The sequence below is a fragment of the Rhodnius prolixus genome, unplaced genomic scaffold (assembly GCF_049639745.1).
Source record: "Rhodnius prolixus isolate KJV_2025 unplaced genomic scaffold, Rpr scaffold_4, whole genome shotgun sequence".
Lineage (NCBI taxonomy): Eukaryota > Metazoa > Arthropoda > Insecta > Hemiptera > Reduviidae > Rhodnius > Rhodnius prolixus.
This window is the reverse complement of record NW_027411614.1, coordinates 15,641,779-15,658,421: the sequence shown is the minus strand read 5'-3', so window position 1 is coordinate 15,658,421 and position 16,643 is coordinate 15,641,779. Positions and strand designations below refer to the sequence as shown.

At 34.2% G+C, this 16,643-nt stretch overlaps 1 long non-coding RNA gene across 1 annotated transcript; it reads right to left on the bottom strand.

Annotated features, from left to right (window-relative positions):
* Positions 1–1,173: 1,173 nt before the first annotated feature.
* Positions 1,174–13,681, bottom strand: LOC141455995 (uncharacterized). Its single transcript, XR_012459556.1, has 3 exons — positions 13,398–13,681; positions 1,441–1,609; positions 1,174–1,334 (listed from the first exon to the last, which is right to left on the bottom strand). It is a non-coding gene; the product is annotated as an uncharacterized lncRNA (long non-coding RNA).
* Positions 13,682–16,643: the final 2,962 nt, after the last annotated feature.

Sequence of the window (16,643 nt, the reverse complement as noted above, 5' to 3'; positions counted from 1 at the left end):
ATATGGTTATAATTGCAAAAAAATTAATTTTTGGCGTTTATTATTTTAGGTAAAGATTTACTTATTTGATAATGATGAGTTCAGCTCTTTGGATATTAGCATGATGGGGACTAGGTTATTGTTTAATAAAAATTGTAGAACAAAAAGTATTGTAATCACTTGAAATAAATACATCAGTTTATCGCAAAACAAATGGAGTTGCTTTACTTTTGTAACCAACTCTAAAGAAAACCAGTCTTAATATAAATAAATAAGTAAACACTTTGAAGTTTTTTTTTTCATTGTATTCCTAAAGTTTTGTTTTAGCCACTCGAACACAAAGAAGCCACTATAGAAGATATTCGAAAACTGCTAATCCTGTTTCAATATCTTACAAAATGCCGAAAGACAATTTTTCAAGTGGTGGATAAGAATCGGAATTTCAGCAATGGTGAAACCAAACAGAATAGTATTTGGAATTACAAAGGTATTTGATTACATGAAAGTGTGTCTACCAGTTTTGGATTTATTTTACTGTCTATAAAGATGAAATATTTTAGTATCATGGGTTTAAAATGGTGCCCAGCAGTTACCTGTTAGTGATAGCGATCCGATCGAGCGGTTTCTCAGCTCCTTATACTGCAGTTATTAAAAAATAAAAAAAAAATAAGGGACGGATGTTTCATATTTTACATTAAGATTAAACGAAAGGTTTCTCTCATTTGCAACGTCACTGATTTATAAACACATCCTGTGGGATGTAATTTCATTTTTGGAATATTCATTCAGTTCCTCCACTTCTTGTCAAATTTCGTTTTCTCTTGTTGGGTGCGGCCAACCTAAACCATCTCCATGGACCCACCAACTAGAGGAGGGAAATCTTAATGCGTCTGATTTATGGGGCAACTACATAACAGTTAACCTGAAGGAAGACCAAATTCATGCAAATATCCTTGTCAACTGGTGGATATTTATTACATGATTATGTATGGCCGACAGAATACACTAGGTTTTATTATTTATTTTTTTTGTAAAACCAGATATGATTTTAAAAAAATATATATATTTATGAATAAACAACTTTCCCTTAATTTTTATATATATATTTTTTTTTAAATTCCAATATTTTGAATAAAACTAATATTAAGCTATAAATGAAATTAAGAAACTTTAAAGAAGGCACAAATGCCTCATTTAAGCAATATTTATGTCTCCCAAGTGACGTAATCTTTTTCTAGAAATTCTCTCCTGACCAACTTGATGATGTCCATCCTGTACATCGAGATCTTTTACTTAAAAAAGAAACCTGCACTTGCCAATTTCACTCAAATCTCTTTCTTTGTTCTGCGTTCAGGCTAAATTAGATAAAACCAAACAAGAGAAATTTATCGATGTTAGATTTGTTTATTTCTATAAAAAGATATTATTTTCAGCAATTTTACTAATTTTTCAAATACAAACTGTTGCATGATGATTGCAATTCTCAGGTGCATTCTTATGTGTGTAGCTAGTTAACTTAGTTGCATATAACATTTATTCAAAACAGATATTTCTTTTTCGATTGTAATACCACGGCCATTCTTTCCGCCAATATTGTGTGATTTTGAATTATTTCACTTTACATCTGGAACTATATACTTGACACAATTCAGTACACTTAATAAGATGGTTTAATAAGTTTCATTGTTATATTTGGAAGAAAAATAAAGTTTTATAAGAGATGCGATTGAAATAATTTAAAAGTAATTAAACAAAAAGACATTGATTCATTTTAAAACTGCATAAAAAAAGTAAACCGTCCAAAAGATAATAATCTACAAAATATCAAGGCTGATCTGTTAAAGACCTTTTTTTTATTTATTTATTTTTATAAAATAGCATTTGGAAAAAATGCAACAGCATAATGTCTTAATTAAATGCCATTCCTTCTTTAAGTGCATCAATATATTTTAATGAGATGGTACACAATTTTTTGCACAGCTAACTTAATGAAGCAGAATTTTTTTTAATCCCTCACAGCTATTTTAATTATATTAGAGGTTGGAAAAATAAAAATATATATCTAAGTTGAAATAATTGAACCCAAGGATGAAGAATGTAATTTTACTTTTACAAGAACTGCCATTTGAAAAAGGATTTAAATTAATGTAGCATTGGTCAAAACGAAAGAGCATAAAACTTTATTTATGAATTTATTTCTTTCTGTTTCTGTATTTAGAAGATTCGTGTTTTTAAACTAACCGCATTTGACTTATACCGACAACTCTAGCAGGACGAAATTCATCAGCCACCAGCAGCAGAGATCGAAGAAGTGAAGGTTTTGGATTTGATATAAATCCAAAAAAAAAAATAGATGTTTGCCTTAACAATGGGTGCATCCTATAATGAACGTGTTAAACTAACTGCCCCTACATTTACATAAACTTAGCCTCTACTTCTAGAGACAAAAATGAGGTTAAAGAAAATGTTAAGGTGAAAGGTGAAAGGTTAATATAAGGTAGCAGGCTTAATAGGTCCCTTTGAAAAGTTTTATGATTCAGATGTCGAGGCAATGAGGCATCAAGGAATGTTAGGATTTAATAAAAAAGAAAGAAGCAAGACCACTAGGATAGAATGTTGGAATTGGTAACCTAAAAGAAGTCCCAAGATTATCGAGGAAAAGTAAGAAGGCGGTACAGAAGTGCCACAGTGGTTGATGAAAGACATGGAGAAGGATTTAATGGATTTCGAGGATAGAGAATAAGAGTAAAGGACATAAAAGTTAGATGACCCAGGATCTACATGGTCTGAAGTGCCAAAAAGGATTTGTTTAGTTCGCATCGGCGAATACTTGAAGTTACATTTTGCTTTAAAGAGCCTCATTGAATATTGTTTGACTTCCATTCCTTTTCAGCTATAGGAAAAAAGGGAACCAATCCTTGGATAACCGCTAAAAAAAAGTCCTACAATTTATACCCACAAGCTTGCTTCACATCCTCACAAACAGAACCGGGGACGCATGGAGAAATGAAGGCACATACATTTATCTTTGGGCGGACATAATGTACTAATCAGGTTGTTCAGGTCTCCAGAATAGATGATATTCAGGTTGCTCTTGAAAAACTAGAGATTGCTCTACGCAGATATTCTCGAAGGAAGAAAAAGGTGTATCTTAAGAAGAACAGAGTTTTTTGGATTCCTGAAATGAAAGTGGCACAACGTGAATACACAGACATCATATGGTTTAACGTGATTTGAATACTTCGTAAATTTTTCTTTGAAAAGGAGATTTGAAATACAATCGTATTTTGAATTTTTACTCAGGCCAAAACCATCAGAAGACAAACCCAACTGGATGTCAACATAAACAATCGATGAATTACCATAAAATGTTTCTAAATTCTGTATAAATTTTCTGACCACATTTTCATCTTACTACTTAGTTGAAAAATATTAAAATTATTAAAAAATATTAAAATAAAATAAAACAACTTGAAAAAAAATTCTTCCAGATGAGGGCAACTACATTTTTGGAAGTTCTACTTTCCAATTAGGGAGCTTAATATATATTTTTCTTCTCTGTTAGGTTATTTTGATGGTAAAACAAAGAAACATTATATTCTGATGCTAGAACGAAGATATTAACTTGCCTCACCCTTATATTTTGATCATTTTATCGCCTCTGCGATTTAACATTTACATCTCTTTACAAATATTTATTTAAAAAACTCTATCTTGAAATGAAAGATAGATTTTTTTTTTTAAAAAATATATTTCTACAAATCTAATCTAAAGTTTAAAAGAAATAAGTGGTTAAACATAAATAAATATATCGAACATTAAAGGGTATTTTCACAAGTACAAACCCATTTATACCCCGGGCAGATTTATATAAATTTGTTTTTTTTTGATGTGTGAAATTAGTGATATATACCCAGCTGGAAGTCTAGCTCCACGCAGAAGATGAGAGAGTATTTGAGGGAACACTCTCAGGCGGTTATTGGCGAGCAATATCTTAAGGCTGTCTAAAACCACCGTTCAAGATAAGTTTAGAAACTACATAAATATAAAGGCTCCGTATTACTAAATACAGTTTATATTCCACGGTTAATATAAGTTTAATTTTTATTCTATTTGTAATGATTCAATCTTATATTTCGGATTCACTTCAAATATTCAGTTATTACTGTTACAGGCAAGTAACTGGCTAATAATCAACTTCAAGATCCTCGCAGAGCGCCAAAATTGTGTGTAGTGTTTATTGTTCTTAAAAAAATAACTTTTTTCAATAGTTGTTCTGTTATTTTAAATAGAAATGTAAGAAATTTTTTAAATTATTTTCATGGGATATTGATCTTATCAACAAAAAAATATCTTTGTTTTTAAAGTTTGTTTCTTTACAGTCACCTAATGATTTTGAAAAAGAAAAAAGTTCAAATTCTTGAAGACCAAGATGGAATCCTATTGTAACATCGCCTACTCACAAGAAACTGTTGCTTTAAAAAGTGTATTAGTGTATATGAGCTCATTGCCAATTTGAGAAGTAACTTGTAATCGATTTTTCAATGGTGTTGAAATTTGTAAAAGACATAAATTGTTTCTGTTTTTTTCTGATACATTTCGTGAGTCTAAATGTAATTGGAGAGCTTCTGGCTCGCCTTATGTAGAGAATATTTTAACGCAGTTACTTTGTTAGAAATTTATTGATTGTGATGAAGATAATAAGGAGAAAAACAGCCCTTTGATGGCAACTCGGTGCCATGCATGCCAGTGAAGGGTAGCTTGCTAACCTATTTTGTCGTAATATTCGATTTTTACTCTGGTAGCTGTAAGCGCGTCCATCAGAAGTGATCAGCCTTCATTCTACCGCATGTCACAGAGGATATTCCCAAATGATGATACTGATGCAGCCGAGGGAGTTCGAACTCAAAGACAGGTATAGACGGTTTTCCTCAGCAGTAATTCTGTACCTAAAGATTGGAAGAAGTCAGTAATATGCCCTATATACAAGAAGGGTGACGCGTTGACCTGCGGTAATTACAGAGGCATTTCCCAGCTTCCATGTGCTTACAAGATTCTTTCCAACATCCTGTTCCAGAGGCTCTTGCCGTTTGCAGAACGAGAGATAGGCAAATATCAGTGTGGCTTCCGTGGAGGAAAGTCAACAATTGACCAGATCTTCTCCCTGAGAATGATGCTCGAAAAGGCTGCGGAATACAACTTTAAAACACACCACCTGTTTATAGACTTTCAATCCGCATATGACAGCATTGCTAGAAAACAGCTTTACAGCGCCATGATGGAAATGAATATCCCTGCTAAGCTAGACCGCCTCATAAGGATGACAATGTCGGTGGCAGAGTGTTTTGTGCGCGTGCAGGCAGATCTGTCGGAAAAATTTATGCCGAATAAGGGACTGCCACAAGGGGATGCCCTAGCCTACATTTTATTTAACTTGGCGTTGGAAAAGTCTGTGAGGGACTCTGGTATCCAAGCTAGTGGTACGCTACTAAATAAGACTGTCCAGCTGCTTATACGCTGACGATATCGATATTGTAGCAAGATCGATGAATGCCATGAAAGAAGCTTTCCTGGCGCTAGAAATGGCAGCCAGAAGGTTAGGCTTGGTAGTTAATGAAGGAAAGACCAAATATATGCGCACAGGATATATTTAGCTCTACCAACCAGGAACAGCAGCTTACGATTGCGCATTACAAATTCGAGACGGTTAATGAGTTTGGCTATCTAGGGTCCCTAGTGAGTAGTGAAAATCAAAAGAGCCTGGAAGTTAAAAGAAGAATTATGGCCGCAAATAGGTGCTATTTTGGCTTAGTAAAGTACATTAAAAGCAGGCTTATCTCCCGCAGCACGAAAATTCAAATGTATAAGACGTTGATAAGAGTGCTTATGTACGGCTCCGAAGCATGGACCATGTCAAAAGTAGATGAGAAGTCCTTGGCGGTATTCTAGCGGAAGGTTCTCCGTAGAATTTGTTCGCCCTGTACGTGATGGACAGAACTGGAGGATCAGGAAAAACCGGGAGATATATGCTTTGTTCAAGGAACCGGATATCGTCAAAATTATAAAACTCGGAAGACTGCGATGGGCAGGGCACGTGGCAAGGATGGGGGATGAAGAAATACCCAAAAATTTATGGATGGTAGCGTACAAGGTCCCAGGAGGGTAGGCAGACCAAGAACGCGATGGCAGGACTGTGTGGCAAGAGATGCTTTGGCATTGCTTGGATTCCGTAACTGGAGGGCGGCTGCGCAGGACAGAGACGCCTGGCGGGCACGTCTTGAGGAGGCCAAGACTCTTCAAGAGTTGTAGCGCCATTTAAGAAGAAGAAGTAATTCTGTATCATATCTCCTTAGATGATGATTGGCAGTGTGCTCTATTAGAACTCACCTCAAAAATTGATTTGCTAAGGGCTGAGAAAACAGCACTTCTTTCTAGGTCAAAGTGTTTGTCTTATCATTTCCCGAAATCCCTACAACTTAGTATCCCCTAGAAGTTTAAGGCCAAAGCAATTGATCGCAAACACTGGCATTTCTTTTCAGCTAGTGATGGAAAAGAATTGCATCAGCATGCAGACTGCAGACTTCCAGAATAAAAAAAAATGTTTTATTTTGTTTATAAAGATGCAGATTCTAGGAACTTGTAAAAAAGGAAGGGTGTCTGCGTTCCTTTCTATCTTCGAAGCGTTCTCTTCAGTCATTCAGGCTGAAATCTTCGCCTAACAAAGCTGGGACTAATAGAGTTATCATGGATAGAAGAATAGCTCACAGTCTTCTTTGATTCAATCTTCTCTTCCTAAAGGCTTTAAGAGAGGATTGTGAAAATCAAAGGATGTTAACGAGCCTGTTTACTTGGTACAAGTTGAATCAAGATAAGCACAGCCTTTTGAAGAGACATACAAGTAAAAATGGAAGTACAACTCGCACAAAACAATTTGTGAAATTTTCCAAGTCAGAGGAACTCAAAGTGGACTTTTATAGTGAAAATTCAAAATATAAAATCTGAACGTATGCAAATAATAATAAATTGTCCTTAACAATTGAGGTTAAGGGAAATAGAAAAGTAAAAAAGCAATGAAAAATCTTCTTTTTTGCACAATTCAGAAGCAGAAGCGAAAGAAATGCGAAGTCCCTCGCAGACAGCAAGTTATTTAATAAAATAATTCGATGCATGTGTAATTTTTTTTAAAACAAGCGATTTTTTCATATAAATATTACTTATGTCAAAATTATATTGTATAATACAGACCCTGTATTACACATATATCATCACGTTTGAATCATTTTACTGCATTATTATAAGATCCTTATTACCAGCTAAAATCCGGCTTTGTATAAGTCAGTCTTCTTTCCTAAGGACACTTCTAGCCAGATCTGCAACGATGCAAATCCTGCACCAAGTCCTTATCTTAATTTTAATAATTATGCAAATACTTGGGTATTACAAACTTGGCTACCCAGTATAATAAATAATGAGTAAAAATAAAAAATAAAAATAAGAAAAACTAAAAACAGGAGTTTTCAAATTACTAAATTACTAAATCACTTTGGTTATGATATGTTATGGTTTTGGTTATGGTCAAATCCGACGAAAGATAAGCGGCTTTTAACAGAAAATAACATAATGCTAATGAATGGTGTCGGCCACATAGATTATATCAAGTTCAGCCTAGAATTTCTGGATATTTTATTGAGATAATACCAGTTTGCATAATTTTTCTTGCCTAATTCTGTGTCAGAGGTAAAAATGTATTGAAAAAAAAAAAAAAATTCTCTTAGTTGATATCATTTAGTGAAAGGGATGAACTGTATATAATAATAATTTTAAAGGCCTTTTGCCTGAAAAAGAAAAGGTTTAGTCTCCCATAAGTCTATATCACATTCTTGAGGGCCTAACAATGACCATTTGTTATTTTTTTCTGTTCTAAGGGAGCCAATCAAACAAAGTAATGCATGCATCCAACCAGTAAAAAGTCTAAATTCAAACAGTTAACCATGCCAGTTTTTCAAACCGTTTGTCATTGTTATCATGTATTTTATATTTGTTAATTGCTGGTGTAATTCTTGACATTAAATAAATTATCCTCTCGTGCCACACAACGTGGCCGTTCTAAAATGCATTTAGCAATCATGCAGCTGGATTATACAGGACACCAGGGACAAAACATGCATGTCCAGCACTCTCCAAGAATAAATACATCTTTGAAGAGGAAGTTAGCAAGGAAGAAGGTGTGATAATATTTCTTTGTTTTCATTTCTTTTAAGAAAATTACGCCATTTTTCTGATTTGAAAAGTGCTACCATACAAATAAACACTGAAGTCATTGGCAAGCAAGTACTAGATTAAACAAACAAGTCTATGTAGCATTTTCAAACGTATAAAAACATATGTTTGTTTATTTGCTCATAAATTTAACCCATTCATTAAATTATTTACGTTGATGTAATTTAATGAAGATTCAAATACATAAATTTTACCACAGACTATTGAAAGCCTTGGCAATAAAAAAGTTACCATAAAAAAAGGTAAAAGTTTAATAACAGAATAAGATATAAACTTCTTAAGATGCTATTCAAAGCGTTGAAGAAATAATCTATTGCTATAAAAACAAACAAATAGTCAGGAAGTCCAAATGTGAGGAGAGTCAGCTGGGATTAGAAAACGATTTTTCCCTTCTTTTGTATATTTGTTTTATAGTTGCTAATAAACTGAAAAATTAATGAGCTCGACAAACTATAACTGGAACAATGATCTCCGTGAGAACCTGCTTCATTTAATATTTTTTAAATAATTAATTTTTAAATGCAATTTTATTAATTATTAAGTGAGAAATTCCTTATTTTCTTGAAATCTTTTGTTGTTTAGCTTTTCATTGAGCCATATTTGATGATAACACGTTTCTCATGGACCTGTACTTGACATTATTATCTTTAAGGAGATATTTAATTGAATATTGAACACACCGTTTGGATTCAGAAGATTGGATTCAACTGCACTTTCTCAAGGAAGTAGGAATTAACTTGCAGTTGTTTTTAAACTTTAAGTTAATTAACTAATCCAATAGTTTTATATTAATTATAATCTCTTTCTTTCTCTCACAAACAGACATTTTTATTAAACTTTCAATTATTTTTATGGAAAGGCGACCTGAATTGGCACTTTATTAGTAAAATTGAGCCTTGAAATGTGTTTAGTAAGGCAGTTCTTTTTTTCTAAAGCGTCTTTTAAAGTAAAATTTGTCCTCAAAATTAATAGAAATTTCAATTTATGAATAGAATTCTAAATTTGAATAAAATCGGTTGAGCAAATAATATGCCACACTTTATGGAATAAATATTTGTGGTAATTAGGTAATGACCTTTTTCTCATATATTCTACTCTCAAGAAAAATTGCGCTAAAAGAATGTCCTGTTAGTTAGCTTTCTTTGTATTTTTTTATTTTTTGTAAGAAATAAAAACATTTAGGTCAGATGTGAAATGTATTATAAATATTCTCTTTTTTTTATCCTTTTATTGAAATTTACACCTGTACCAACAGGGTACAATAAGTAAGTGAGATAAATGTTTAAATAAATAACGTGTCAAACGTGAATACGGTCATCCAGTGATGGCCGCCATTAGTCACCCAGTTGGTCACGGGGCCAACGGCGCCTCAGCCGTCTTCGAGGATTGGAGGGTAGCGTAGTTGAAGACAAGTTTGCAGCTAAAGGGTTGGGATGAAGTGAGAGTTTTTGATTAAAATTGTTATATCGGATTTTTGGCAAGTTCGGAGATGAGTGAAATTTGGAGATCTGTATGGATTGTGTGGTTACTAACATGGAATGGAGCGTCTACTATGCGGCGGAGTATTTTGGATTGGAGTGTTTGCAGTCAATTGATGTTGGATTTTTTTTAGCTGTTCCGTAAAGTTCGAGTCCGCAAGTCCATATTGGTGTGAGAAGAGTTCTGTATAGAGTCGTCGTTTGTTCTGTAGTGAGAGTTTTGAGCGTTTGTCGAGTAGTCTGGCTAGAAGTTTGTATCGTTTGTTTAGTTCGGTACGTTTTAGTGTCGTATGGGGGTTCCAGGTAAGTCTCTTGTCTAGGTACATTCTTGATAGTATATTTTCTCATTTTTGTAGTAATCTCGATAAATAATCAAAATACAAAATCTTACACAACTTTTTTGTTGCACTAAACCCTCGTGCACAATATACCAACAAATAAACAAGTAAAATAGTCTTGAAAAATATAAATAATAGGATGCAGAACATTCCATTGAAAAAAAAACTTAATAATTTTCTCCTACAATTTACATTTTGTTCTTTCCAAATATTCATTAATGACTTTTGGTAAAACATTTTGAGTCTTTATGATATTATTTCTGGTAATATGAAGCCTTAGCGTTTCTTTTTTTTTTTTTGACAGGTAATCTCGAGCCTGATGGAACATGCATGGTAAGTGAAAATAAAATAATTTAGTATTTTATAAAAAATATTTTAGAAAGTCTACGCTTTTTAAAATGAATTAGATAAGTGAATACACGAAATTTGATTCATTTCAAATGGAGAGAAAGCATTATTAAATTCCTAATTACATGTTAAATGTCAAACGAATTTACTAGCCTAATATTATGATTATTACTAAACCCAACACGGTGTTAGTCACTGATTTTTGTTGTTGTTGTTTTATTTTTTCAACTTTCACAAAACATATTACACACGCATGGAGTATGAAAGAAGAACCATTAGTGTGATGTTGCCTAGTACCTGATGAACTCAGGAAATAGAATTTAGAAAGCCTGTTGAAACTATGGCCTAAAAGTATAGAAGGATATGTACTGGTAAGTTCGTAAAACAAACAATCTTGAAATGGACAACAGAATATTGCTGCTGTCGCTTCTTTCCAACCGGTTGTATGCGTTTTATAAAAACAAAAAAAGGAAATAGTATGAAAAACAAAACAAACGCTACACCAAGGACTTTGATCATTTCACAGGGAGTTTTGCGTTTTAACAAAAAATCATAATATGCGTCTGTATCGTTCCATTCTCTGAGCAGGATTCTCCCTGTCAGGATGGACAGTATCTGTTAAAAAAGGAAAAATCTGAAAGCAGTACCGCTTTGTCTTGGAACCAAAGTATTCTAAGCCGGCGAGTCAACGCAGACCCATCAACAATTCCAATTAATTAAAAGACAAATTTACTCTTAAATGGTCTTTGCACGATCTGGCGCGTGGTGGACTCAATTTCACTTCATAGAAATAATCAATTATGTACCTTTACTCAAAAATATGTGATTAAGATTTTTATTTTTATTTGATAGAATAGGTAAAGTATTATTATCATATCAAATTTTTGATTTCAAGTTTTCGTCTAAGTCTCATTCTGTACACAATCTACTCCTCAGACATACCTACTCATCCTCAAACTACTCTTCTCACCTATGCTGACGATACTACCACCTTATCTACTGTCAAAGATCCATTAATAGCTCATAGAAACCTTCAGTCTCACCTCACCTCTTTAGAAAAATGGGCTATCAAACTGAACGAAACAAAATCTCAAAATATTACTTTCACTCTTCGACGCATCACTCTTCCACCTGCCTTTTACAATCTTATTCCTTTACCAGTAGTCAACGTAGTCCGCTAGCTTGGGCTTTACCTTGACAGAAGACCAACATGGAATCCTCATACTAGACTTAAGAGAACAGAACTCAACAGACGCTTCCAACAACTGAAAAGACTACTCGACAACAGATCAAAACTCACTCTGGACAACAAAAGATTTATATAAGTAAGTGTATTAAAACCAGTCTGGGCTTATGGCATCGAACTGTGTGGTTCAACCAAACGCTCAAATCTGCAAAGGATCCAGTCCTTGCAGTCTAAAATTCTTCGCTCTATAGTAGACGCTCCTTACTACGTCACCAATCAAACCATTCAACATTCCTTTCGTCACACAAGTTGCAAAAACACGATACGGAAAATTCCATCTTAACATTCAATCTCATCACAATCGACTTGTAGAACATCTATCTTCTAGAACATTTCCAGACAACACTTCTAGACGTCTTAAAAGACAGTGGCCTCGCGATCTCCTCTCTGATGAAGAGAGTCAGTAGAATTTAGAATGTTTTTGGAGTGTTATCGCTGGGTAACTTCTCCACTTTGATATGTGTATGTTATTTATTGTTATCATTGTTGCTTATAACGCAAAATGCGTTGATTGTAACTAAATAAATGATTAAAAAAAAAAAAGTTTTCGTCTAAAATTTCCCTTTAAAGTTCTTTGAGTCTGAAAAAATGGTTTTTAGAAAAAGATCAAACAACAAATAACTCAAAAAAGGAAAATCACAAGATGATGACAGCTCACACGTAGATTGGTCCCCATTGGTGGTCCTGTGTGTATCTCAAATAAGAATAAATAAGTGAATTGCAGTAGGTTGTATGAAAGTCTCACTCTATATTTTTAATTAAATAAGTTAAAAGTGAAATTCAAATTTGACTGCCAACCACAGCTGAATTTATTGTCTCTCGACTGGCAAGATTTCTTCCAGCCAAGTGACAGTTCGATACTCATCAGAAGTCAGTGTGGTATTAAATCTTGCGGAATAACTTCTGAAAAGAGGTCCGCCTCTGTACCAGTGCTTCTATATTAATACCTTATTAAAAAATATGAAGATCTATTACCATATGTTAATTTAATTTGGTTTAGGTCATTACACCTTGATAAATCAAACTAACCTGTAATAAAGTTTTAAAATTATTCTGATTCATCAGAGACTTCCAATCATTCTTCAAGAACTGTAGCTTTCAGGCGCATTAAGTTCGTTTCATGCATAGTTTACGTATTCAGTAGTTAGATCACAGTATCGTAGTTTAACTTACGTCCAGCCAGGAAAGAAAAGCAAATGTGTTATTCCTTTCTGGATGGTATAGTCCCTAGACTATACATTTGTTCCTAGCCATATTGCTTAGACGCGGCATGATGAATGATTCATCAGAGTCTCCAATTCTTTGTTATTATGGCCGCCACTAACAATAAAAGATTTTAGGGTTGCCTGACAGAGAAGAAAAAGGTGATTATTTTTCTGCAATCGGGAAATCATTGGACATAGATTAGATCCACGTTTAAAATTACTTTGAGAACATTTAAAGTTTGGTAGACGAATTCATCAGATCTGTTCCCGTATGTAATTGAAGGTTTTGTTAGGTATAAACCTTATAGACTGAATTAGCCAGCTAAAAAATGTTCTGCAGGAAAATAATCCAACTTCCTAGATAACCAAGATTTAGAGGACATAGTAGATCAACCCTGTCATAACGCCTCCGTTTACTTATTTATTTAACCAGAATATTAACATAATATATTTACTAACTTTAATTTATACTACTTATTATTAATATGTACATTATATTTTATAGAATTAATATTATACCTACTATTGTTTAACCATTGTACTGGCCAAAAACAATATCTCTGTAAGTGGATTCGCCCCGTTCCAATCTTCTCGGGTAAATATTCCTTTATTTCTTATTTAGACAGTTGAAACTCTTGCATTTATATTCTTATTTGGGATAGAAGAAAACTTTTGCTACCTATGAAGTCTAAATACATACGATTCCTCAAGACATCAATATGACAGAATAGAGTTATAAATTATTGGCTGATATTTATTCAGCGACACTTAATCAATTTTGAAATAGATTTTTAATGGTAATTTTAAAACTTTATTACAGGTTAGTTTGATTTATCAAGGTGTAATGACCTAAACCAAATTAAATTAACATATGGTAATAGATCTTCATATTTTTTAATAAGGTATTAATATAGAAGCACTGGTACAGAGGCGGACCTCTTTTCAGAAGTTATTCCGCAAGATTTAATACCACACTGACTTCTGATGAGTATCGAACTGTCACTTGGCTGGAAGAAATCTTGCCAGTCGAGAGACAATAAATTCAGCTGTGGTTGGCAGTCAAATTTGAATTTCACTTTTAACTTATTTAATTAAAAATATAGAGTGAGACTTTCATACAACCTACTGCAATTCACTTATTTATTCTTATATTTGAGATAAACACAGGACCACCAATGGGGACCAATCTACGTGTGAGCTGTCATCATCTTGTGATTTTTCTTTTTTGAGTTATTTATTCTTTGATCTCATTCTAAAAACCATTTTTTCAGACAAAGAACTTTAAACGGTCGCTGTTAGTTGTTTTTGGGTAGGTACAACGGACCCACTTGTGGCAAAGTCCGGCTTCTATGCTCTAGGATGGCTCCGAATTCGACTTTTGATTACGTTAGCAGTATCTACATCAAGAAGTCATTATTATCTAGACAGAAACGAGCAATTAATAAATAAATTCCTTGCTATTTATAAGAAGTAAATAAAAAGGTAAATCATATTGCCTAAGGCTATTATTTGTTACTGCAGCGTGCTATCAATCAAAGAACCAGTCCCAAGAAGTAGTGGCGCAGTAATGCACAGAGACATGAATTAGAGACCAAGAAATAGATTGATTGACCATCTACTGTACGCTCATTTCTCAAAGATTTCTTTGAATTTGCCGACAACACTTTACGACCAATTCATAAATATTACATGTCTTAATCTATTTAAAGCTTAATTTACATATTATTTTTCATCCTTCTCTCTATATTTGCTTTCTTTTTTATTCATTCTATTCCGAATTCTCTCTCCATCTTGATAGATTACTTTTTAAGCTCTCTAATAAATGAAGATATTTAGAATAGTCTTACAAAGTTTTGGTCCTAAAACATGTTCTATTTACAATTAGCCTCAAGGATGCTGCAAAGGTGACCAACCTCAATCCATTATCACTTCTTTCATCGTGCAAGTTATGAGTGCCTATCACCGGGTAAAATGCTCTTTACCAATCTGCGCATTGACAGCTCCGGGGCACTTATCTGACGCTTTTTCCAGCTCATTATAGAAGCCAACTTCAACGACTTCAGTTGGTGCATAAACGCTAAAAATGCTATAATTAAAGAACTTTACTCTTACTTAGTCGAATGTAGCATATTGTGGGGCATAGACCTGATGCGTTAGGTCGATTTCTTAGCGCGATGCCAGACCCTAAAGCGTGCTGTTTCTCTTGGCAGCTGTAATAGATAGTCTCCTCTTTCTATTAAGTCTGCTCCTAACCATCTTACTTCCTGAAGAGCTGTAAAGTCAGTTCCTAATTTGCTCTAGGAGCACATTCAGGGCTCCAGGTCTGTAAAGTGTAAAACATTCCGTGTTGCAATCTTAAAATCATTAGCCAGTAGACTTTTGTCAAGTCGTAACCGTTTAGACCAGGAGGACCCCAAACTTTTTACACAGGGGAGCCAGTTCACTGTCTTTCAGACCGTTGGAGGGCCAGAATATATAAAAAAAAAAATCTATTTTAATCTAAAAAAAAACAAAACGGGAACAAATAAAATATTTAAAATAAAGTACAAGTAAATTTAAATCACCAAACTGCCCAGTATTTCTGTGGGAACTATGGGCCAGCTTTTGGCTAATGAGATGGTCAATGTCCGGTTTAGTTATAGTGCTTTGCATTTCTTCCTACTTCTGCTATTATTTTACATTGCTTTCGGAGCCGTGACGCGTGCGTACCGCGTCACCGGAAGTAGTACTGTACATGAGCGACGCAGCGCTTTGCGGCGCTGCCACATATAGTGCTCCTCTCACTGACCACCAATGAAAGAGATGCCCCTTCCGGAAGTGCGGCGAGGGCCGGATAAATGTCCTCAGGGGGCCGCATGTTGCCCGCGGGCCGTACTTTGGGGACCTCTTGGTTTAGACAGTCCAGCTTTTCTCGGTTCATGCTGAGGTTTCGTAAAGTGGTATAGTTTAAGGCGAGTGGGTGATTGGCTCTCAGCGCCTTAGTCCAAGGGGGCTGCTTTCTTAAAGCAATTAGACTTGCTCCCCTTTTGGGGTAGGCCTAGGAACGGTAGCCCTAGGGTGTGTACTGTTGGTACCTTGGTCTGTAGGATATGTATGTTCGGGTACTGTTCAGGTGAGGGTACATGGTGTACTGAGCGACTGTGGTAACCTGTAGGAACGCTACACCCCAAATACCTGCATGGAACAGGCACCTCTTGCGGGATTATTGAATCAGTCACCAAAAAACAAAGAAAAATATTCTATATGAGATATAATAATAATTTGTACATTGCCAATTTTTAAATAAATAACTTAACACAGGAAAAAATAAACTGTAATTAGTTTTGCAACTAGCATTTCTTAAGGGGTCGACATTGATGGGTATGCAGCATCCTTTTCTCTCACTTAGTCTGAAAATTCTAGCAAACACTGAATTAATTTTAAAATAATCATCTAGTAAAAAGCAAAAAAAGAAGGAGTCACCAGAAGTGGCGGTTTAAGATTAAATGCAACAATCTCATTTACTACTAGAATGTTTACATCATCCTTCAGAATAGAACCTGAATGCTGAAAACGATGCCCTCATATGTCCAATCAGTATTTGAGTTAAAACAAAAATTAAATAAATACCTAAATAAAAATCAAGAGGCAAAAATAATTTCTGTAGATCAAATTGCATAGAGATTCATAAAAGTGCACGACCTTGCATTCTAAGAATTCTTGAAGCAATAATAATTATTGATGTTTTTTAATGACAGACAGAATTTATTATTAAAACTGATACATTTCT